The sequence below is a fragment of the Cornus florida genome, unplaced genomic scaffold (assembly GCF_030987335.1).
Source record: "Cornus florida cultivar Cherokee Brave unplaced genomic scaffold, ASM3098733v1 CherokeeBrave_3.0.0_Hap2_Chr04, whole genome shotgun sequence".
NCBI lineage: Eukaryota > Viridiplantae > Streptophyta > Magnoliopsida > Cornales > Cornaceae > Cornus > Cornus florida.
This window is the reverse complement of record NW_026775574.1, coordinates 87,948,896-87,974,854: the sequence shown is the minus strand read 5'-3', so window position 1 is coordinate 87,974,854 and position 25,959 is coordinate 87,948,896. Positions and strand designations below refer to the sequence as shown.

General features: G+C 35.3%; 2 long non-coding RNA genes and 1 pseudogene across 3 annotated transcripts; 2 read left to right on the top strand and 1 right to left on the bottom strand.

Moving 5' to 3' along the window:
• Positions 1-5,581: 5,581 nt before the first annotated feature.
• LOC132303817 (uncharacterized) lies at positions 5,582-13,081 on the bottom strand. 2 transcript variants are annotated; one of them, XR_009481346.1, is made up of 3 exons: positions 12,396-13,081; positions 8,286-9,627; positions 5,582-6,264 (listed from the first exon to the last, which is right to left on the bottom strand). It is a non-coding gene; the product is annotated as an uncharacterized LOC132303817 (long non-coding RNA). The 2 variants fall into 2 exon arrangements; XR_009481345.1 differs by having other exon boundaries at positions 9,474-9,627; positions 12,396-12,930.
• A 2,035-nt stretch (positions 13,082-15,116) lies between these two features.
• On the top strand, positions 15,117-21,544 carry LOC132303816 (uncharacterized). Its single transcript, XR_009481344.1, has 5 exons — positions 15,117-15,598; positions 15,690-15,761; positions 16,284-16,343; positions 17,594-17,665; positions 21,373-21,544. It is a non-coding gene; the product is annotated as an uncharacterized LOC132303816 (long non-coding RNA).
• Positions 21,545-22,656: 1,112 nt separating this feature from the next.
• On the top strand, positions 22,657-22,755 carry LOC132305762 (small nucleolar RNA R71; annotated as a pseudogene).
• Positions 22,756-25,959: the final 3,204 nt, after the last annotated feature.

The window sequence follows — 25,959 nt, the reverse complement described above, 5'->3', positions numbered from 1 at the left end:
GGGTAGTAGAAAAAAAAATTTGAGTGAAAAGAATAAGTGCACCTAGACCAATAAAGCTTTAATAAAAGGTCCACTCTTTGTTTTGATGATCGGGACTAGATTTGTGTGCTAGTTTAAGGGTAAGGATGTGATAATTTCTTTAGTTGGCTTAGATAACAACATATTTGATGTCAGTCCACTTAAAAAGGATTCTAGTGTTGTTTTGATATCCATGATCATCTTCTTGATGTGTAGAGGACCATATTTATTTGGTTGGTGTTGAGATTTTGGGCGATTGCTTGGAAATGATTGAAAAATTGCATACTTGAGGTAGTTTTCTCCCAATGCTTATTTGCAATATTGGTGCCTTTTTAGTGAGAAAGAGCTTAATGTTTGTGAGTATCATTTCTGGAAACCCTCACGAGACTTCACTCATCCACTAGGGGTAACCTAGGGGTATAAAAGGCTTGTTGCATATGCTAAATGCAATCATGTTCCCTATGAAAGTGGCATTATCCGTTTATTGCTTTCTCGATTCATAGTGTTGTTGGTTTCCTTGATGGAGTCGCCACAACCAACAAAGCTTGAAAGTTGTGTGTGAATTTAGGAGGTGGCCAAGTTTTACATTTATAGAAGGCCACTACTACCTTTCTCTATAAAATATAGATAGGGCGAGTAGGGATCGTCCCAAGGGATTTGATGGTGTATCGAATTGTGAAACTATGGTAATTAGGGTTAGTAGGTCGAGTGATCACACAATTGGTTGGTTGGTTGATTAAGCTAAATTGAATTCAACTAAATAAAATAATATGAGGTAAACAAGAGAGAGAGAGGCCTTGGGGTGTAGAGATCACCACCAAGCAATACTTTTCTATACTACTAACAAGTGAAAATTGAGGGTAATGGATGTGTTGCAATATGATAATGGTGTGTGTACATTAGGTTGATTCAATTGGCAAGGATGACAAATCAAGCAAGTATTGTCTAAACATCATGTGAAGAGCACAATATATCTAAACAATAGAGCATATATTGTCTAGACAACATGGGGATAGCACAATAGATCAAAACAAGTCATTAATCCTTCATTAAGCTAACAATCCACATGCAACACAATGTTAGAGGAATATGCCATTTGGACTCACAAGCATGGAACATCAAACATCAAGAGTAGATTGTCCTCCCATCTAACATTACACTACCACTACACTAAATATACACTACTAGCATGAAAATAAAGCTATCTAGACTAGGGGAGAGGCACAAATCATCAAGATTAGGCATAAACCATCAAATGAACCAAAATAGCATTCATTAAGCATATCATCTTGATAATCTCTAGATCTATAGCATCAATACACATAGACATGCATCAAAAACACTAAATCTAGAGATAAGCACAAGAATATCCTACTCTAGCATACATAGACATATGGATAGAATAGAATAGTCAATTGGAAGCATTAAACCATACAAACCATGAAATAATCAAGATTTATATATACATGAATATCAAGATGTATCATACAACACTAATCCCTCAATAATACACAAGATTAGAGTATAGAAAGCATGCTTGGGGCTAACTCTAGCCCCAAGAAGATGTCTAGCCACTAATGGTAGTGATGATCCAACCCTCAAGGGCTAACTCCATGGCTGCTCCTTGTGGGTGAAGATCTCCTCCAATGGTTGCTCTAGCTTCCTCCCTTCTTCCTCTCTAAGAATAGCCTCCAAGATGATTTTTAATGTGTGACAAGAAACTCTAGAGCCCCCCTCCAAAAAAATGTATCATATTCCTTATATAGGTAGGTCAAATGCACCCTATGATGAGCTATGTTCGTGCAAGGCATATTCTCCAATGATTGGATGAAGGACGGAATAAATGAGCTGGACTTTAACTTTTTCTCGCTGGAGGAAGTTCGATCGATCGAACCTTAACTTAGATCGATCGAAGTTGGGTTCGATCGATCGAACTGCATCTTGGATCGATCGAAGTGGTCTGACTCCTCCGGATAAGGACAAGGCTGAGATATTTCGAAGATATTTATGGGGAAAAGGACAAAAGTGGTTGGTAGGCGTACAGCTGTGGATAAGATCAATCATTTGAATAGGATAAAATAGGGTTCGATCGATTAAAGGTGATGATCGATCGATCGAACCTGGAATTTCAGCAAAGGCAAAGGTTGGATCTATCGAAAAGTACTGTGATCGATCATAGATGTTCGATCGATCGAACTCTAAGTTGGATCGATCGAACTTTTCAGCTGCACAACTTAATTCCTTTTTGCTCCTTTCTTTCTCCACTTTGCTCCCTCCTTTGGTTTATCTCAGGATTGCTTCAATTAAGCTCTTATTTGGCTGAGTTAGCTCAATTTTGGGATTAGTGCCTGAAAATATAAATAACACGTAATAAGTCTAAAACGGCAAAGTAAGATAGATAAAGGTACTAGAATGCTTAAGCTTAACGGGTTTAAATGCGCACTTTTTGGTGCTCATCACATAGTTGTATAGTTGTTCATTTCATTCCTTTTCTTTAAATTTCATTGCTAAGGACTATTAACATTTAAGTTTGGGGGTGTGATGAGCGCTGAAAAGTTCGCATTTAAACTCCTTAAGCTTTGTTATTCTAAGATCTTTATCTGTCTTGTTTTCCCGTCTTAGACTAATTTCATGTTATTGCCCTTTTTCAGGCGCTTATTCCCAAAATAAGTTAATTCAGCCAAATTAGAGCATAAAAAAAGCTAACTCAAGCTGGATGGAAGAAAGGAGCAAAGTGGAAGCAAAGTTGTGGAAAAGCAACAAGTTAGATCGATCTCAACAATTCTTCGATTGATCTAGAAATGATCAATTTAGACATTTCAAGATGGATCCAAGCCTTTGTCCTTATCCAAAAGATTTCACCATCTTCGATCGATCCATCTTTTCTTCGATTAATCGAAATTGTTTGATCATTTCCTCACATACCACCCCATCTATCACTTTTGTCTCTTTCCCAAAATATCTTAAATATCTTAGAGATTTATCTTTATTCAAAAAGGCACCGCCAAGGATGATTGATCTCTGCAGCATTCGATGGATCTCACCTTAGTTTGATCGATCTCACCACAGTTCGATCGATTGAACCTCCTCAAGCCCAAATTAAAATAAAGTCCAACTCATTAAAAGATAGCTCACGGTGCAATCATTGAGAGAGCCTTAATGCACAAGTCCAAACCATTGGGTGTGACACTTGAGCCTCCTATATAAGGATTTTTAGCCACTTTTCGAGCGGATTCATTCACTTTTCATATCTTGATATCTCAACATATCATCTATCTTTGAGAGGAGGCTAAAGCATAGAGAGCTTTACACATTTTTGGGAGTTCTTCCATTCTTCTAGGGTTTCTATCAAGAATGAGGCCATTCCTACCATGGAGATAGCCCTTGAGGGTTGGATGACTACTTCAATGAGTGGCTAGACATCTACTTGGGGCTAGAATAGCCCCTTAGTTTGCTTCCTAGACCTAGTGCTTTGTATATTTTTGGGGATTTACTTGTAATAATTGTTTTGATCTTAGATTTATATATATATCTTGTGGTTTCTACGTGATGTGTATGGATTAATGCTTTCAATTGATTATCTATTTCTAATCATATGTCTATGTATGCTAGAATGGATGATTCATGTGCTTTTATCTAGATTTAGTGGAATTTATGCATGTCTATATGTATGGATGAAGTTAATCTAGAGACGATCAAAACATAGTGCCTAATTGAACACTCTTGTAATTTATTTGACTGTTCACACTTGTTTATTGATGGATTGTGCCACACCTTTAGCTTACTTAGTTTAATTTCCATGTCTTTAGTGTGGATGTAGTGTAGTTGCTTTAAATTCATAGATAGGTGGATAATCTATTCTTGTTCCTTGGTATTCCATACTTTGAATGTAAAGGGTGTATGTTTCTAGATAGTTGTATGTGCATAAATTGTGGTTTCATTGAATGAATTTTGGTCTCATTTAATAGGTTGTGCTTTCCATTTGAATTGGCTAGATAATCTATACTTATTTACCATTGATGCCTAGTTTCAATTAATGTTACACACACACACAAATTACAATTCAATTTCCCCATTGATATACAATTGCTAATGTCTAGTGAAGTCAAGCTTAGTGATGAGATCTAGTACCCTAAGTCCTCTCCTCTATATCTTTTTCCTTATCTTCTAAAGTTATTGTATTTCACTTGCTTTAATTTCAATTGCATTCTAGTTTAATCAACCAAATAATCCACTTTTGATCACTCGACCTACTAACCTAACTTTGTTTCCTTACCACATTGCCTCTAATCCCTTGGGACGATCCCTACTCACACTAGCTATATTTTTAGTTAGAGGTAGTAGTGGCCTTTATAAATTTAAAACTTGGCAACACTATTTTGCACAAATTTGGTTGCATCGCGACGCGCACGCCAGTTCCAGCTGCTAATGAAGCTGAGACAAGTCACTTACGCAAGGAGCAGATGGATCACCTTCTGAAGCTGCTTAAATTTAATTCCTCATCCGGTATTCCTAATGTTTTTCTTGCACAAACAGGTAGTGCACTTAATGCCCTTTCTTTTTTTAAAATTTTACTCAATGGATCGTCAATTCTGGAGCCTCTAAAAATATGACCAGCCTTTCTAATCTTTTTAGCATTTACTTACCATGTTCTAGCCTTGAAAAAATTAAAATTGCAGATGGTAGTTTCTTGGTGTGCCACCTCTCTTGTCGTCTATGATGATAACCAAATTACAATGTGATGTGAAATATGGTCAAATTTGAATTTATAGAATGTTACTACCACTACTAACTATTAAATAAGCAAGAGTGAGTAGAGATCGTCCCAAGGAAAATGAACGGTACTTTGGAATCAATGTTGGATTAGTAGGTCGAATGATCAAAAGAGGGTTTGATTTGATTAAGTTAATGGTTCAATTAAAGCAAACAATTAAATGACAATCTAGAATTTTGAGAAAGTAATATGGGAGAAAGGTCTTGGGGCTTAGAGTTCACCATTAAGCTTTGCTTCACCAAACACTAGCAATTCTAAATTAATGGAAAAATTCAAGTTGTAAAATGTGTGTGTGTGACACTAATTGAAAACAAAGCATAATGGATGGCAAATAAGTATAAATTGTCTAGTCAATCTAGTGAATAACACAACCTATCAAATGAGACTAAAAACCATTCAATTAAACCACAATTAGTGCACACACAATAATCTAAAGAAATGTACTTCTTGCACTCATAAGTATGGAACATTAAACAACAAGAATAGATTGCCCACCTATCTAAGAAATTAGAGCAATTACACTACATCTAAACTAGTGACATGAAAATTAAGCTAATTAAACCAAGGGAGTGGTACAATCCATCAAGAAATAAGTATGAACTATCAAATAAACCACAAGAGTAATCAATTAATCACCATGCCTTGACCATCACTAGATTAACAACATCAACACACATAGACATGCATCAATTTCATTAATCTAGAGGAAAATATATGAACATTCATTCTCGCATGCATAGACATATAGATAGAAGTAAATGATCAATTGAAAGCATTAATCCATGCAAATTATGTAAAAATCACAAGATCTATATTTATTCATGGTCAAAACATCAATTACAACTAAAATCCGCCAAAATACACAAAAGCTAGGTTTAAGAAGCAAGCCTAAGGGCTATCTCTAGCCCCAAGGGAAGGATTTAGCCACTCATTATACTGGTCGTGGAACCTTTAAGGGATAGCTTGGAGGTTGGGATCATCATCTTCATCCTTACTTTCTTCCCAAAACCCTAGTTCTAGAGAGCTAAACTATTTCTATATTTGGTAAGAACAACTCTCTATGATATTTTTACAATAATTATTCAATATATCTATTACAAGCCTCTTTGAGTAGGCACCAAGTCAGAAATATAGCCTATGATTGGAGGAAATTCGCAGCTACTCAAGTTAGATAGAGTCCTGCATGCTCGGGAATTAGACAGCACACTGCCAGCAGTCAGTTCGATCGATCAAACACTTATCTTCGATCGATCGAAGCTGACGTGTCCTCAAAAATATCTTCCGGGCTTTATCTACAATGCTGAGCTGGCACCGCCTCATTTTGATTGATTATAGCCAGCTTCGATCGATCGGGATTTCCTTCGATTGATCGAAGTTCCTCTGGTGTAATTTTCTGACTTCTTTCTGGATTTGCTCCTTAGCTCCAAAATTGAGCTAAATGGCTCTTTTTAGCCTGTTTGAACTTTATAAACCTGAAATAGGCAAAAACACAAATAAATACTAAAACATGAAAGTAAGATAGATGAATGAACTAAAATACCCTAGCTTAGGTGTTAAAATGCATCACATTTGAGCACTTATCGCACCCCCAAACTTAGATATTGCTAGTCCTTAGCAATGAACTACAAAGAAAAGAAAGAAATAAACATCTATACAACTATGAACTAGAAATCAATAAAATGATAGCGCCACTTTCGTAAGGAACACGATGCATTTAACGTATGCAATAAGCCTTTTAAACCCCTAGGTTACCCCTAGTGGACGAGTGAAGTCCCGTGAAGGTTTCCAGAAATGATACCCACAAATATTGAGCTATTTCTCACTAAAGAGGCACCAATATACAAAACAAGCATTAGGAGAAAACTACCTCAAATATGCAATTTTTCAACCCTTTCCAAGTAATCTCCCAAAATCTCAACATCAAGCAAGCAAATATGGTCCTCCACACGTCAAGACAATAATCATGCAAATAAAAACAACTCTAGAATCCTTTTTAAGTGAATTGGCATCAAATATGTTGCAATCTAAGCCAACCAAAGAAATAATCACATCTGGCCTCAAACTAGCATACAAATCTAGTACCGATCATCAAGACAAAGAATTGACCTTTTATTAAAGCTTTATTCATCTAGGTGCACTTATTCTTTTCACTAGAATTTTTTTTAACTATCTTAGAGGATCAAAGATGGAAGCATGGTGTAATGTGTTAATCTATTAAGCTTTTTAGCAATCTATGAAGTCGAACGTTAGGTCAATGACTCCCAAACTAGACGGCTTTAGGGCATTAGGTGTTTAAACACCCCTAAAGACTTAGAAACTCAAATCAACTAGGCTACAAATCAAAATGACCTCCATCTAATCATTTCCCACTTCTCACCTTTTGGAAGAAGTCCTCACTTTTTTTTATTTGCTTTTGTAATTTTTTTTTTTTTTTTAACCTACAGTTTGGGCCTACCACCTTTCGGCGTGAGATATTCAGTGCTTGATAAGGCTAGAATCCCGGCTACTTAGTAAAAAGGGTTTGTTATCTATCTTTATCAGGAATGAAAGCTTTCAATGCACTACTAGTTCAATTGGGATATAACTAAATCAATAGTCAATAAAGCATGTACCCCACAAATGAATACTAATGTGCGCCTGTGCTAGTGTAGAATCCTAGAGTGAATCTCAAAATAATCATAATATCAGGATGATGTGGACCACAAATACAAGTAAGATATCAATCTTTCAAAAAATTTACTCCTAAATGGCATTCACAAAGTATACAAGAAGTATTGGACTCTCAAGTCAAGCAATTTTTAAATTCTAAGTATCATGGTCCTCAAAAGATCAAAATCATGGCTCAAGACTCTCAAATCATATCATATGCATAGAAACTAATTGCGACATGTAAAATATGCTAACACACCCCTAAACTTAATCTGTGCATTATCCTCAATGTGCAAAGCAGCAATAGATAATAGAAAGAATATATTAATAGGGTGAAACAAAAGGGAGCCGACAAAGAAGTTTAGCTTTGGAAGGCATACCTCTAAACTTAAATTTTGAAAACCTGTTTGAAATGATCACACTAACAACTATCAAAGCACATGTATCAATGATATAAATGAGAGGTGAAACTGAAAACTGGGCAAAAATCATGGCATCTAGCAATGTAAAGCTCAGAATATCCAAAACTGAAATCAAGGTCTCAAAAATCCATATATAGCAAGTAAATCCAAATATCAATGTATATCAATGAAACGCAAAAATAATATCCAAAACCAGTGTAAGTGTCAAGAGAGTGCAAAAATATCCCAATAATATCAGAGTATCAAAAAGTTAGTGAATCAGAGCAGATAATGAATAATAGAGAGAGAAAATGGTGGAATCAGGGAGCAGCATCCAATGCCATCATATCAGCAATGTGCTGTAGCATATCAAACATCTCATGACTGTGTCGAGTGAGAGAAGTGGTAAGGTTAGCCCGCAATGCTTCAAGCTCATGCCTCACCTCAGCTACATCTGCCCTCAAGTCATTGTGCCGCCTCAATAAATCATTATGTCTCCTCACCAGGTCATCATGCTGGCTCATGATATCCTTATGATGCTCGATCATATCAGCTCTGAATGAAATGAAGTTTGTGTGCAGCTGAAGGACGTCGGATTTGTAGCTAGAATCAGTGCTGACATATCGGGATCGAATGTTGGTCTATGCTATCGGCTCGGTGGGAGGGACAAGAGAGGGGTCATCCAGCTGAGATGTAGTAGGTACATCTGGCTATGAGGTAGTGGCTACAGTGGTAGTGCGACGCCTTTGTCTAGGAGGAGATCTATCAGCTGTATCCTCTATAGCTGCCTCATCTGCCACTCTCTGCTGCGTATTCTGTCCTTTTATACCCCTGTTCTTTCTATTTTTAACACAAGAATTATAGGTCTTTGTCCATCTGGCCTAGTCATAGACTCTCTTATCTCTCTCTGCATCAGTCTCTGGGATCTTATTCGGGTCAAATTGATAATCCTGGTCATTGAGTAACTGAGTAATCAAGTGGCCATAAGGTAAAGGCTAAGCTGCAGCTCTAGAATTGCATGTATGATGCAGATTCTTCTAGAACTTGTGAAAGAGCTCCCAAATAAGTGTAGGAACAGAAATCCAATAACCATGGCTTAAACAGTATAGAGCCTGAAAAATCCCCTCTCTCCTCTGAGTACCATGGCCTGATGGAAAGGCATTGAGGTACAACACCGAATCCATGAACCAATACTGGGGATCAATGTCAACCCGGTCTGCAAAGGTGTTGCCCTCAAAGGGAACATGTGGAGATAGAGTAGCTACCATAGTCAGCTCAGAGGGAAAAGGTGGTGCACTATGATATAATGGATCCTGAGAATCAGTAGGTAGTGGAGATGAATGGGGGCATCGACAGGTGACAACTATGGTCAGGAGTGAAATATCGATCTCTTGACCGTTAATGGTGGTATGCAACAGAAGTCTGTCATCCGTATCCATCCGGAGGTACTGGTAGAACAGTGCAACCAACCGGGGATAGACGACTGTGTCTACCGGTGTTATGATGGCGTCAATGCCCCTCTGAACAAGCTCATCATAGGACCACATGGTCTGATCCAAGTGTGAAAATAAATCACGGTCGAATCTATACTCTGGCTCTAGTTTTCAACTAGAGTAGGAAATAGTTGGTACCTCTCTGACAATAGGATGCTCGGCCTCCATAGAAGATGGCTCGGAATGGGATGCTGTAGATGCAGAAGAGGAAGACGAAGAAGAAGACTTTGCCTCTAAAGGAGGAGGTGGTGGAGGTTATGGAGCTCTGTGTAGCAAGAGTCTTTTATCTACGCTGCATTTGCAAAAGCAACAAGAATAAATCAATGCACAAGTATAGGATCAGGTAAACAATTGATAAGAAAACACAAAGCATGCCTAAATCAACTAATAACAGAGAATAAATAAATAGGATCATGCTTGTGTAAGAAATGATTAAGAAGGCTTCAAAATTATCATTCAACATGCCTCAGCTAGACAGAATAGATCAAAGCACAATAAGCAATCTCAGATATGCAATAAGGATATAGAGGGTAGAACAGTCACATTTGGAACATTCTGAGTAACAATGTGATCAATAGGGTAAGCATAGGCTGTACTATGCATAAATGATGCAACGTGCATTCACAAACCTAAACATAAATAGATGCTGCAATGATAAGACAAGTAGACCATATGATGACATCGTATCAGTTCCTAAGCAAGAATGTCTACAAGTGCAATAGTGAAGATCAAATGGAGCAAACAAGATAACATAGAGCATATAATCATAGCAAATGTCAACCTAGGACTTAAGAAGCATGCATATCATGTAATAAAGACTAAGTGGAATGCATAGTTGCAAAACACTTCAATCTAAAGTATGTTATGACAGACAAGTTAAAGAATGAATCCTAGACATGGCATACAACTAGATGGCACATATTTAAATGATGCACATATATCAACAAACTCTAGATAGAGAAATATCCCGTATTCCAATGCAACAAAATCAACATCCTATGATCACTCATAACATGTGACCCCCTCTAAGCAATAGATAAACAAAAAAATGATCGTTTATGGCTCGCGACCCCCTTTAAAGCTTAAATGAAGCATAGAATGGTCAAAAACTGAAAATACAAGAAGCTTACCATTGTGGGATCAAAATCAGAGCCGGAAAGAACCTCGATCATAAGCCCTTACTTGGCTTTCAAGAAATGGATCACAAGTGGATGATATCAAGCAAATGGCATTTTAACAGATAATTTCCATGACAGAGCAAACATATCCTCAAACTCATGTCAAATTGCATTTCAGAATTCAATTTAAGCTCAAAAAGTGATACTAAGGCCAAAGAACATAAATGACATCCCAAACATGTATTTTGAACTACAAACACCCATTTCCTACCCCCAAACTTATTCAAAGATTAATTCCAAAAAGACATGTTCAAAATATGTACATAAACTCTCAAAACCATCAATGTGACAAAATTATGTGCAAAATGGTGTATATACAAGCAACAATGTGCATTTATTCCAAAGTGCACACAATTATTCAAATAGGAACACATTTGACAAGTTTCAAGGTCAATAAGTAACAGTGAAATCATTTAACTTCAAAAAGTTGGGTTGGAATGACAAAGTATCTCATTTTGCAAGAGAAGATCAAAATCATGATAAAGAAGGTCAGAAAATATCAAACTTATGCCCTAGCATGGCAAGAATTAAGATTTTTATCACAAACAAGTTTAAAGGCACTTAGCACATGCAATTGGATGGAAAGAAATCAAATGGAACAAGGTTCAACTCAAACAAGGGCATTTTGGTCAACTTTGGAATTCCTCGACACTTTTGGGGCAAAATTAGAATTTTTGAAGACTTTGGAATCAAAACATTCAATTGCATTATATAAAAGCTTATGACAAGAATCATGCAACTCAATTTCTCATTTTTAAAACAAAGTTCAAAAATTTCCTTTTTAATCATTTAAAACCTAACAAGTGTGATCACAAAGCATTTGAAACATTCAAGAGTCATTTTACCAAAACAATGCACTTGAATCATGAGTATAAGTCAATTTAAGATCAAAACTTTCAAGAAAGTTCCATTTGAAACTCATTTATGCAATTTAAACATGACTTCGCATTTTCAAGTTCAAAAGCACAAATTTCAAATCAAGTCATGCATTTAGAACAATTTAGAATCAAACCATATCCATGCATTGCATACTCAATACAAACAAAATGAAACAAGTCAGGAATCATGCTCACAAGTATTCAAACTATAAAGCCATTGCAACTTTAAAATTTTCAAAAAAATTTCAAGTTCAAAAAGTGTCCATTTTCAATTCAAATTAAAATCAACATACCACTTTGATAAAGTCATGACAATCCAAGAACCAAGAACTTCGCATTTTATCTCAACTTAAAATTTCAAAATAATTTTCCAAAGATTTGAAAATTTTCCTTCTTTCAACTCAAATCAATATCTTAACCTCTAAACTCTTTCCAAATTGCATTTCAAATTTCAAAAATAACCCACATGCCTTTTGGAATGAAATATCAAAACTCAAATCCAATTTTTAAAAAGTTCAGCATGATTTTCCTTTAAAAATGGTCATTTCCACAATTTTCAAACACAAGAAACACATATGTATTTCATCATTCAATCAAAATCAATAAGCATATGGAATTCAAAACAACTTCATTCAAATAATTCAATAAGGGACACTACCCACAAGCACATATATCCATGATAAAAATGCCTATTCTCCTTCTAAACTACAATTCATAACCATACTTCAGATTTTGCCCATCCTCCATTCAACCAAATTCACTATATTCAATAGTCACAATCCATATGTCCTTGTTCCATTTTTTTTTTTTTTTTTAACACTTCTTCATTATTTATATATATATATATTTTTTTTTGATTTTTCAATTTTTATTTGTTTTTCAATTTTTTTTTTTTTAATTACAAGCATATATACAAATGACAATAACAATGGAAAATACAAAACAAAAAAAAAAAAAAAAGAAAACAAAAAAATTAAAATAAAAGATAATGAAATTGAAGTTACCCGATCCAAGAGAGAGAAGAGGAGATTGAAACGAAGGATTCAGATCAAAACGGAGGTGTTCCAGAGAACATGACCAGAGACTCGCAGAAGTCTCGCCGGAAATTTCAGAAGCTTGCCGGAGCTAAAGACAAACTCTCCTTGGCCTAAATCGGCCGAAGATGATGAAAATAAGGTTACCCGAGAGAGATTGAGTGAAAAAGATGGGAGAACTCAGCCCCTTGGCCAAGAATCTCGCCAAAAATGATGAAAAAAATGGCGGCGAGGTTTGTGCTTCCTTGGGTTTGTCGGATGGAAGAAATAAGAAGGAGGTTGGAGTGGTGGTGGTTTCACCGGTGGGAGATAGAGAGATTGAGTTTGAGAGGAAGGGAGAGATAGAGAAATCGGGGAAAGAGAGAGAGTTTGCCGAGAGAGGGAGAAAATAAAGAGAGAGAGAGATGGAGGAAGAGAGAGAAAGAAAGAAAGAAAAGAAAAAGAAAAAGAAAAAGAAAAGGGAAAAGGAAAATAAAATAAAAATTAGGGCTTAGGGTGGAAATTGAACGGCCAAAGCATTTTTCGAAAATTCAAAAGACGCAATTTCGATCGATCGAAGGATTTTCGATCGATTGAACACTTTCTTCGATCGATCCAAATGTATTTTGATCGATTTAGATGAGCTTTGATCGATCCAAATGTATTTCGATCGATTGAGATGGAAGGTGAAAAGTCACAGATTCAAGGACTTTGATCGATCGAAGTGGAATTTCGATCAATTGAACTTGACTTCGATCAATCGAAGCTTCACTGGAAGTGTAGAAAATACAAGGAACTGCTCAGCAACTAGATTTTTCAATTCGACTCATATCTAGACGACGCAGAAAATATCAAAACAAGAAATGAGGGAGGAATACGTTAGCAAACCCTACAAAGCACTAGTCTTTAACGTCTCTAGCAAGACGTTGGGCTCTTTTAGCCCGGATCAAAAATCTTAGTATGCATCCCCTCCTTAACGGGGTGAATGGAACTTTGAATCCCACCCAACAAACTATTCCCTAAGGAACTTGTTGGATTTGGTTTAAGTGAAATTGATGGCCCTTGATCAATAAAACATTTTGGCTTCCATGCTCGTGCAAAATTAGACTTAAAAACTCTTTCATTTGAAACTTTTTTGGAAAAGAAATCATTTGAAGTTTTAACACCAAGCAAAGACTCATTTTTGTCAAGTTCATTCTCAAAACATTTTTCAACAACACATATCTCTTCATGTTTGTCCATAGAATTAAGGGTTGGATTAAAAATATTCAACTTCACTTTCATGTGACTAAATGAAATCTTCATTATCCCCATCTTACAGTTGATGTTGGCATTACCGGTAGCCAATAAGGGACGGCCAAGGATAACAGGAATTTGGCTTTTAGAATTTGGGATCGATTCTGTGTCAATGACAACGAAATCAATCGGTAAGAAGAACTTGTCAATTTTAATCAATACATCTTCAATGATACCCTGGGGCTTCTTAATGGATCGGTCGGCTAGTTACAAAACTATTGATATCGGTTTTAAATCACCTAAGCCTAATTGAACATAAACCGAGTAAGAGAGAAGATTCACACTCGCTCCTAAATCAAAAAGAGCCCAATTAATAAGATGATCACCAATAGTGCATGAAGTAGTCGATGAACCGGGGTCTTTGAATTTTAAGAGGGTGTTGTGTTGTAAGATTGAGCTTACTTGCTTGGTTAAAACAACTTTTCTAGGTGCTTGGCTCTTGTTTTTCCTCTTAAGAGTACAAAGATCTTTCAAAATTTTGGCATAAATCGGAATTTGTCGAATTGAATATAAGAGAGGAAGATTGATTTTAACTTGCCTAAACACATCAATGATTTCATTAGCCTTGTTTTGTTGCTTTTCAAGAGAGATGGATGCTTTTGAAGCTTCCAGAAACGGAGCTTTAGGCTCGAAAACTTTTTCAAAATCATTATTTGCAACATTTTCAACATTAGATTCATTCACATGCAATGAAGGAGGAATATGATGTGAGATGGGATGGGTGTCAACTTTGGGTTGCACCGGTTCACTCTCTTTATTGGGAACACCACCTTGATTGTCAAAAACTCTTCTACTTCTCAAAGAGGTCACCACATTCACATGTTCAAGTGTATGACCTTCCGAAGAGGAATTAGTCTCTACAACAAATTGTTGTTTTGGTGGTGGATTCAAAGGCATTTTCCCTTTTTCTCTAGCATTCAATGTACTAGCTATTTGCCCAACTTGGGTTTCTAGCTTTGCAATCGATTGGGAATGAGAATAAAGCAATTGGGTATTTGCCTACAAAGTACCCAAAGCGGATAAAACTTTCTCTTCAAATGCGGGCACTAAAAGAAAAATAGTTTTTTAGAACGCCCTTTTACCGCAGTTTTAAAATAACCGTGGTAAAAGACACCTTCTACCATGGTTAAGGGAAAACCGTGGTAGTAATTGTATTTTCTAGCACGGTTATAAAAGAACCGCGGTAGAAAGTGAATTTATTGGTAAAAAAAGTGAATTAATTTAACACAAATTTAGACCTGCTATTTATACCACGATTAATGGAAAACCGAGGTAGTAAGTTATTCTACCACGGTTCAGGCACCATGGTAGAAAGTGAATTTAGTGCAAGGCTTTACGCGGGTCTTATTCCCGCTACTTACCTTAAAATTTTAGGGCAAATCATTTCAGACCCCACACACACACGGACAGACCACATACGGGCAAATCATTTCAGCCTCCTAAATCGCCTCCATCTCTATTCTCGTTCTCAACTCTAAACTTGCCCTCTCTCTGTCTCTGCGACTGCAAATTACAAAATTTACAAGAATCAGATCAGCCTCCCAAATTGCCTCTATCTTTATTCTCGTTCTCAACTCTGGACTTGCCCTCTCTCTGCCTCTATAACTGCAAACTACAAAATCTATAAGAATCAGATCAGCCTCCCAAATCACCTCTATATCTATTCTCGTTCCCAACTCTGAACTTGCCCTCTCTCTGTCTCTGCAACTGCAAACTACAAAATCTATAAGAATCAGAACCTATATCGGCATATCATTTCAGATTGTTCAAAAAATCAAAACCCATATCCTTCAATTTCCATCGCCCGCTATTCCAGTTCAGGTTCACCGTTCGCAAGCTTCAACCGCTGGCCCTCTTTCTCTCAACTCTCAAACCCCTCTCTCTGCAACTGCTAACTTGTATGTATGGGTTTTGTTTTAATTTTTTTCTTTTCTAAATCAATTAATCATGTGTCTGTAATTCTTGTTTTGCAAACTAAATCCTATTTAGTGAAATTTTTTGCAGGATTTGAAAGATTAACTGGTAAATTTGGGTTGAAACAAGCTGAAGGCCCTTATTTAGGTAAGTTATTTCTTCAATTATTCAATATAAATATTTTTAGGGCAAATCATTTCAGCCTCCCCAATCGCCTCCATCTCTATTCTCGTTCTCGATTCTGAACTTGCCCTCTTTCTCTCTCTGCGCAACTGCAAACCACAAAATTTACAAGAATTAGACGTTGAAAACCCATATAATTCCGTTTATCTATCTATTTGCAAGAATCAAAATTTCAAAACCTATTACCTATATCAAAAGCCATATCGGCATATCATTTCAGATTGTTTAAAAAATTAAAACATATCCTTCAGTTTCCGTTGCCGGCTGTTCCAGTTCGAGTTCGCCGTTCCACTTCGGGTTTGCCATTCATAAGCTTTAGCTGCTGGCCCTCTGTCTCTCAACTCTCAAGCCCCTTTCTCTGCAACTGCTAACTTGTTGTATGGGTTTTGTTTTAATTTTTTTTTTTGGCAAAGCAGTCAATATTAACATACAATGTGAATATTTTATATTTGTTAGCATTACATTTTTGAAATATTTTTCTGACAGGATCCATGACCAACAATTTGTTAGGAACTTAGGAGCAGAACAACGCCATGACACTCGAAGGTAAAATATTTAATCCACAACCACTTCTATTCTGATTCATTTTTCAATGCACCTTTATTATAATGATGCTTGCTTTGCTTGGTTTAATTCTAGCAACTTTACAACTTGCTTTACATTATCTTAATTCAATTAGCTGAAGAATTGTTAGAATTTAAGTGAAGAGTTGTGTTGGAAAATGGAACCACACATACTAATTTTAGAACTGAAATATCTATACTTAGAATTGTTATATTTTAAATTAAATTTGGATATGATAGTACAATTATTAATGAGTTTACAGGCTTTTTTTTTTTTTGGCTCAAATTGATTGCATTTTGAAATTACTATGGATTTTCGAAGTTGATGTTAACATGCTGTCAAAACTGTTTTGTGAGCAGAATTTTTCCTATCTTTTCCTTCAAACCTGATTTAATCGGTAAGAAAATTTATTGATTTAAATTGATAGAAGAAAAATATAATGTTTAAGCTTCCAATGGACTTTGGATTCATGCAAATTGTTTGAGAATTTATTCTTTTATGAATTTTCAAAGGGAAGTACGTTTTTTTTGGAAAACCTATTTCAAACAGATTTTTGGGTTTCCTTCTAATTTTTGGTGCTTCAGATACTCCAATCAATTAAAAAAAAAAAAAAAAAAAAAACAATAGTAAAAGGAGCAATAATCTTGGTTTACTAGCGTTATCCCATTTTTTTGTTTTTTTTTCCACTTGTGTTATCCCATTTCAGCTAATAACAAGATAGATCGATTTAATTCCAGTGCCCAATAAAAAAGTGGTTTGTTCATATATTTATAAGCAAATATATATATATATATATATATATATATATATATATATATATATCTTTTCTGATGGAGGCCCACCCCTTTCCCTTATTTCATGGATATAAAAATAAAAATTAGATGATAGGTAATATAAAAACTAAAAAGTGTAAAACACTAAGCATTAAAGCATAATTATTCATTAATATATGATCCGCCCTAGTGGTGTTGAAACCCTTTCAGCTCAAAGCTTTCCCAATTACAATTCAATCCAAACCAGTGGTGTTGAAATGGCTTCCCATTCCATGGATTCTCTGTGGACTTCTCATATGATCATGCAAAGAAGTTTTAATGATGTTTTGTGATCTTGAATTTGTGTGTATTTGTTTATAATGCCCCTTATTTTTGAGTTTTTTCATTTAACTATCTCCACTTAGGGTGTATTTTAGTGTTATATTTTCTTTAATTGATTTTCATGTACTTGAAATGTAGTCTTCCAAAGGGGCTGGGAAAAGACAACAACGGGAGCGTGGATTACATGGCCAATCAAGTACATCAAAATTTGTAAGTTATATGGTCTTTATGTTTGATAAAATTCTTTTATGATTGCACATTTTTAATGCTTCTTATACTTATACTCAGGGGGGTCACTTGCCTTTAAGTGACCAATTTTGTGGTGTATCTTGAACTTTATTACCTTACTCGTACATCGGCCCTTGTGGAGGCCATTTTTATTTCTTGTTTTAAAATGTTGAAAGCATGGAAGTATGGGATCAACGTATGTGGAGGTTTTGATTGATTGTTGTGGAGGAGAAGTTGTTGATATGTTGTTTAAGGAGTTAATGCAAGTTGACAACTTAAATTTTTTTTATGTATTAGTTGTTATTCATATTATATGCATATGATTGATGTAAGAAAAAATGGGGTGGATTAATTACCTTTAAAAAAGAGTGCTATAGTCACATCTGTATTCTCTAGTACCATATGTTTTAGAATGGGCTTTCCAGTCAAATTGAACCGCATATCTCTTTGAACACTTCTCACACTTGTACTTCTTCTCACCATGCTTTTTGGAGTAGTGCTTCTTGATTGTGTCCACTTCTCACAGATACACCTTCCTCTTCACTTCTTTTGTAGTTTTCTGCTTTAGCTTCCAAGGTAGGTTGTGTCCTCTTATATGGAGCTGGAGGTGGAGGTTTTCATTCAAAGGAAAACCGTACCAGTCTCAGCTTAATCTCAAGTTGCCCATCATTGATTTTGCTGAATTGCAAGGTCCAAACCAGTCCCAAGTCCTCAAGTCCCTTGCCAATACTTGTGAACAATATGGATTCCAAACAACAAAAAACTGAAAAAGCCATGAACTAGAAGACCTAATAAGAATCAAATTAGGTTTACAAAAGTACCTAAATCACAAATCTAGAAATTCCATGGATGTCCAAGGGGAAAAAGAAAGAAAAAAAGACAGGTTTGATATAACCAATTAGTTGCATCTGAAAGTAGAGATAGGTTTGCCCCTAGATTTTCAATGCTTGTATGACCTTGCAACACCTAACATTCACCCCTTCTTTTGGTAACCAAAAAAACTAAGGTGTGAAATTATAGTTTCAACAATCAATTTGGATTTATGCCACAAAGATCAACAATTGGAGCTATTTAAATAAAATTTAAAAAAAAAAATAGATAAAAGTGCCAACAAAAATAGATAAAACTCATAAATATAAAAATTCAATCCTAAAGTACCTAATTTGTGCACTTTAAAGGATGATGATAGAAACACAACCAGGTAAACTCCAGGGAATTGGCTACTAATCATGCAAAATAATATAGCTGCTTTTTCCATAACTTTACTAACTAGGATGCCCATTTATTGTCAACTATCATATCTAGTTCAAGAGCAGTGAAATATTTTTCCTAGGAATAGAGTTTTAAGGGAAATTTTCTCAGTCATTCTAGCCGACAACACTTTTATGATTGGCTAATGCTGATGAATCCCTTTCATTTTTTTTGAACTTTATTTGGTTAAATTAAGGTGAAACATCAACTATTCTTCTATACTTTTAGAAAAAAAGGTGCTTATTTTATGTGCATTTGAACTTAAAAGAAATAACTAATGGTACATAGGATATACGCTACCTAGGGAACTTTGTTTCCCTTCAACCAATTCTAGTGGGGTGTGAAACTACCACTTTGAAAAATAAAGCATATATTCGCACTACCAATCATTATGATTCTTTGTTGGCCATTTAAAGTGTTCTAATTTTGATGAAGAGTAACCCTATAATGAAAAGAAGTTATAAATAATCAAACATTTTCTTCTCATGACATGAAACATATATTTAATTATTGACAATGGCCTGATTGTACCTATGATTAAAATTTATTAGTATTTAATTAGAGACTTTTTTTATCAACTATACACGTGCATATATGTGCATGGAAATTATATCTTTCTTCTATGATTTCTATCTTTTTGTTGCATAGAATCATTTCAACCATACATGCACTTACGCAGAAATTATCAACTTTTAGTCACGCGAGAAACAATCCATCTTAAAACACCCATTTACTTTTTAAAGGTAATTCTGGATTCGGATTCGTCTTGGGCTTGGGCTGTTTCCTTCATGCTTTCTTCTCAGATATGGACAGAGTTTTGCTACTTCATTGCATGTGATTTTCCTTCAAAATTCGTAAATGAATAGAAAATAAAATAAATAGGTATCGTGCTCACAACAATTGGTGTGATGAAAATTGAAAGGAAGGAAAGTGAAGAAGGAAGGATGGATGAGGTATTCAAGGAAAATGAAGGACTTTTATTCATTTTGTTTAGTTGGGTGTGAAGGAAATGGGTAATGCATAATTTAACTGTTATACCATTGAATGGTTAAAGAAGATGTTTATCTACAAGGGCAAAAATGCAAAAGGAGGAGTAGAGATGCTTCCCTCTCGGCTTCTGCCCACTTTAAGGCGGAAGTATATGATGGTCTCAAAGGGAGACCTCCTACCTATTCTTTTCCTTTCCCTCCTTTTCATCCACTTGCTTCTCCCCACTCCTCTTCCTCTTCCTTTTTCCAAAAAAGAAAAACAAATTCCCACACCAAACATAGCATAGATGTAACTTTTCTATTTTCCAGTTGCTGAATAAAACCATTTGCAATATGAAATTATCTTCCACACTCGGACAAATCCAAACTTAGGTAAACACGAAGGAACTTCCTTTAGGGACTTCACCAAACCATCCATAAGAGACTATATGCATCACATTCATTTTATTTCCCTCTGAAATTCCTATCTTCAGAAAACTGCATCTTCAAACAAAATTTAGAAAGTTCTAAAAGAAGACCAATGTTCATTTACCCAGAAAAATTTCCCATTAATAAAATGAAAAAACAGAAGGTCATTTGGTACTGATTAAAATAATTTAATTTAATAACATAAATATCTATATAAAATAACAGAACAAGGATATATACTTTTTTACCTAACTCATATACATCTGGAACATATGCAGCCGACAAGATGTGACCAAAACTGTAAGGTGCTTATGGTTTCCTTAAGGCAAATGCCACACCCATGACAACAGCCAAGACCAGCACCCACAGCTACAGCAGACAAAGAGGTTACCTTGGCTTGAGAATCTTGATTTGCATCTACTGTAGTTACTGCATGTTCTCGCGCCAATTCCATCAAAAGCCTATCTCTAGCAAGTTCCTTTGAAATAAAGTAAAATAAAAAGAAAGAAAGTGAACTTCAGTTTTTGTCCCCAAGCATATTAATTGTGTTGTTATTTTCATTGTCTCTATCTATCATGAATGTTCTTTTGTGTGTATGTGTGTGTGGTGGGGGTGTATGTGTGTGTGGTGGGGGTGGGGTAGGGAATGGGGCTAAAGGTAAATTAATTTGAATTATAACAAATCTTGTTATTGTGGGATATTATTTGAAAACTTGAAGTACTATTATATAGTAAAAGCTAATGATATTTCAGCTAGCTTATATAATTACAAAGCTAAGTGCATGTAACTAGAATTCTAATTAGTCTCAATGTTTCTTTGGTTCATCTCTATTTGATTATGATATATATTACATTGAAGATTTGAAGGAGGACTATTATAGTCATGCATTACTAAAATGATTTCTTTTGGTGACGGGATGTCAATAACTCAAGATATAGTTAATACGAAGAGTCTATTGTAATACTTGTTTTGTTTGGTTTAATTTTGACAACTTTACAACTTGCTTTACATTATCTGACTTCAACTATTTCATCTTTGTAGGTCAAAGCTAGGATTGCGGTTGCCGTTACTTTTTTTGTTGCCGTTATATTTTTTGTATGGCTCATAAGGAAGTTGCATATATGTAATGGAAGAGAGAGACTGAAACAGAGCAAGAAGATGTAAGAATTTTTGTTTTATTTTGGTATATGGTATAAGAAGCAAGAAATTTGTATATGGTTAATTTTTGTATAAAACAATGATTTGAAATTTGTTATATATATATATGATGTTGTTGGTTAGTTGTAAGTTATTTTGGTTATGATGTTATTTTTTATTTATTTAGTGTTTGCTTCTGGAGTCCTTGAAAGGCTAGTAGCAGGGGAAAAAAAGGCCTCATGGGGGTTGCACTAATTTAAAAAAAAAAAAAAACTATATACCACTTTCTACCACAGTGTAGAACCATGGTTGAAAGAACGACTTCACGGTTGAAAGAAGACTTTCTACCACGGTTATGCACCGTGGTAGAAAGGGCACTTTCTACCACAGTACAAAACCGTGGTAGAAAGTTATGCCTTACTACCACGGTTCAAAACCGTGGTAGTAAGTGTTTTCCATCGTGGTAAAAAACTCTTTTTCTTGTAGTGGAGACTCCTTGAATTTCCTTGAGAATATGATAATTGGTTTAGAAAATGTGAGTTTGAAAATTGGTTTCAATGGGATGCTTGGTAAGATGAATAATAACCTTGGGAACCTTGGCATTGCATTTGGGAAGAAACATACTTGCTTTGGAAACCACTTTGGGGAGGCTTTGAGCCTTCCCCTTGGCTTTTTCAAGAAAAGTTTGGATGATTCCTCCAACCGGCATTATAATGAGTGCCGTAGGGATTATTCCCTTGATTAACAAAAGTGGCATTCACTTGTTCATGATCTTCACTTTGCACATGTTCATGAGGACAATTGGAAGTAGAATGTAAAACACTAGAACAAGTCATGCATGATTCATTGGAAGGATGATGAGTATGATTAGGGGAGGAAGATACTTGGTTGGCCGAATTTTGGTTGATCAAAAATTGATCAAACTTTTGGGATAAGAACTTCACTTCGGCGACTATATCATTAGAATGGTCAACTTAATATAGGCCGACATTCTTTCTTCGACCTACATTTGTACCATTTTTAGATGATAAAGATCTATGCATTGAATTTTCACTCATACTTTCATATAAGCGCCATATATTATCTTCATGCCTATCAAGATAAGAACCACCAATAGAAGCATCAACCATACCTTTATAGTTGTCCAACAAACTTTCAAAGAAGAATTGAACTAATTGCCAGTTAGGGATGTCATGGTGTGGACATTTCCTAAGCAAATCGTTCAATCGTTCCCATGCCTCATGAAACAATTCCCCATTCCCTTGTGAGAATTAACGAATTGAAGTTCTCATTAAATTGGTCTTTGACATCGGATAATACTTTTTTAAGAACTCTTATTACATCTCTGCCCAAGAAGTTATAGAAAAAGGCCTCAAATTGTTAAACCAGTATTTTGCTTTATCTTTAAGGGTGAAAGGGAAAAGTTTTAACCTCAAAACTTCTTCTGGCATGTCCGTGTATTTCACGGTGGATCACACTTCAAGAAACTTATCCAAATGCTTGTAAGGTTCTTCACTTGGTAGCCCATGGTAATTGGGAAGCATTTGAATTGTTTATAGTTTAATCTCATAATGATGTACTCTAAATGGAGGTAATTGAATGCATGTTGGTGCATTATACTCATTTGACACATAATGATCTCTTAAAGCAAAGGGAGGATTCACAACTGGTGGCTCTACACGAGCACTATGATTTGCTTGAACAATTAGAGGTGGAGGTAGAACAAAAAATGGCCGAGGCATTCCTATTTGAACTTGGCCTTGTTGTTGTGGAATAAAGGGTCTAGGCATGCCTAATGGTACTTGAATGTTATCATGATGTTGATGCACATTAGGATGAAGAATGCCTGCTTGTTGGTCGATGTGACCAGGGTCTTCAACATAGTCCTTATTATGTTCCTCCATTGATGAAATGGAGTCATTAGAATTACCCCTTCCTCTTGAATTACAAACAATTGATTCAAGATTCAAATTTCATGGGACAAGGTTGGATTCAACGACCTACAACCATGCATGCACAATCAAAACAACAACAACAAGCAAGTAACAAACATTTCTCCTCCGCAATAAATCAATCAACAAACCTCCACATACATTGATTCCATACTCCCATGCTTTCAACAATATGCAAGAAAAAAAATTGCCTCCTCACAGGCCAACGGTTTATCAAAGTAAAAGAGTTAAAAAAGCTCACAAAGGGTCATTAAGCAACTTCAATTTATGTTCAAATTTTGCCTTGTTTTGCTTTGTAATTTTTTTTATTTTTTATTTTTTATTTTTTTAGCTTTTTAGGCTTTTGCTTTTGCTTAGCTTTGCTTGCTTCCTTACTTTAGAATCATTTTGCTTCACTTCCCTTGGCTCAATGTACCTAGCCAATCAAGAACAAACACAATAAATAAACAAAATAAAATGAAATAAAAACAAGATCAAAGGAGTACTAATTCCTAATTAAATAAAAAAATACGGCATTACCAAATCCCCGGCAACGGCGCCAAAACTTGGCGTGCCACTTCTCTTGTCGTCTATGATGACAACCAAATTGCAATGTGATGTGAAATGTGGCCAAGTTTGAATTTATAGAATGTCACTAGCACTACTAACTATTAAAGAAACAAGAGTGAATAGGAATCATCCCAAGAGAAATGAACGGTACTTTGGAATCAATGTTGGATTAGTAGGTTGAACGATCAAAAGAAGGTTTGATTTGATTAAGCTAATAGTTCAATAAAAGCAAGCAATTAAATGAAAATCTAGAATTTAGAAAAAGTAATATGAGAGAAAGGTCTTGGGCTTAGAGTTCACCACTAAGCTTTACTTCAACAAACACTAGCAATTGTAAATTAATGGGGAAATTCAAGTTGTAAAATGTGTGTGTGTGACACCAATTGAAAACAAAGCATAATGGATGGCAAATAAGTATATATTGTTTAATCAATCTAGTGAATAACACAACCTATCAAATAAGACCAAAAACCATTCAATTAAACCACAATTAGTGCACACACAATAATCTAGAGAAATGTACTTCTTGCACTCATAAGTATGGAACATCAAACAGTAAGAATAGATTGTCCACCTATCTAAGAAATTAGAGCAATTACACTACATCTAAACTAGTGACATGAAAATTAAGATAATTAAACTAAGGGTGTGGTATAATCCATCAAGAAATAAGTATGAACCATCAAATAAACCACAAGAGTAATCAATTAAGCACCATGCCTTGACCATCACTAGATTAACAACATCAACGCATGTAGACATGCATCAATTTTATTAAATCTAAAGGAAAATATATGAACATTCATTCTAGCATACATAAACATATGCATAGAACTAAATGATCAATTGAAAGCATTAATCCATACAAATCATGTAAAAATCGCAATATCTACATTTATTCATGGTCAAAACATCAATTACAACTAAAATTCCCAAAAATACACAAAAGCTAGGTTTTGGAAGCAAGCCTAGGGGCTATCTCTAGCCCCAAGAGAAGGATTTAGCCACTTATTATAGTGGTCATGGAACCCTCAAGGGCTACCTTAGAGGTTGACATCATCATCTTCATCCTTGTTTTCTTCCCAAAACCCTAGTTCTAGAAAGAGAAACTATTTCTATATTTGGTAAGAACAACTCTCTATGATATTTTTACAATAATTGTTTAATATATCTATTACAAGCCTCTTTAAGTAAGCACCAAGTTAGAAATACAGCCTATGAATGGAGGAAATTCACAACTACTCAAGTTAGGTAAAGTCCGGTGCGCTCAGGAATTAGACAACATTTTATCAGCAGTCAGTTCGATCGATCGAATGATGTTCGATTGATCGAACACTTAGCTTCAATCGATCGAAGTTGATGTGTCCACAAAAATATCTTTTCGGCCTTATCCACAATGCTGAGCTGGCACCGCCTCATTTCGATCGATTATAGCCAGCTTCAATTGATCGGGATTTCCTTCGATCGATTGAAGTTCCTCTGGTGCAATTTTCTGACTTCTTTCCGGATTTGCTTCTTAGATTCAAAATTGAGCTAAATGGCTCTTTTTAGCCTGTTTGAACTTTATTAACCTGAAATAGGTGAAAACACAAATAATTAGTAAAACATGAAAGTAAGATATATGAATGGACTAAAATACCCTAGCTTAAGTGTTAAAATGTATCACATTTGAGCACTTATCATTTCTCATCTATTTTAGGAAAAGGTTTAGTAAAATTATCTGAGAATATAGATCTTTTATCTATTCTCCATGTCCCTAAACTAACCTGTAACCTTTTGTCTATGAGTAAACTAACCAAAGAATCTAATTGTCGTGTAATAATCTGTAATTCGTACTGTGAATTTCTGGACTAGAGCTCAGGGAAGAAGATTGGCAGTGCTAAGATAATAGATGGACTTTACTACTTTGATGGGGACTTCTCTAGTAGTAAAAAGGCTCAGGGTCTTAATAGTGTTAGTTCTTACTTTGTTTAAGAACAAATAATGTTTT